Source organism: Mus pahari, chromosome 18 (genome assembly GCF_900095145.1).
Source record: "Mus pahari chromosome 18, PAHARI_EIJ_v1.1, whole genome shotgun sequence".
Taxonomy (NCBI): domain Eukaryota; kingdom Metazoa; phylum Chordata; class Mammalia; order Rodentia; family Muridae; genus Mus; species Mus pahari.
In genome coordinates this window covers 14482475-14482819 of record NC_034607.1, presented here as the reverse complement: position 1 = coordinate 14482819, position 345 = coordinate 14482475, and positions in this window count along the sequence as shown.

The window sequence follows — 345 nt, the reverse complement described above, 5'->3', positions numbered from 1 at the left end:
GAACTCAGAAATCCGCCTGCCTCTGCCTCCCGAGTGCTGGGATTAAAGGCGTACGCCACCACGACCGGCTAATTGTCATTTCTAATTAGTAGATATTTTTTAAAGATTTGTTTATTTATTATATATAAGTACACTGTAGCTGTCTTTAGACACACAAAGAGAGCATCAGATCCCATTACAGATGGTTGTGAGCCACCCTGTGGTTGCTGGGTTTGAACTCAGGACCTCTAGAAGAGCAGTCAGTGCTCTTTAGTGCTAAGCCATCTCTCCAGCCCCCAGTAGATATTTTAAAAAGCAGTTTTAGGCTTATAAAACTGTGAACAGAAAATACAGAGTTACCATCCC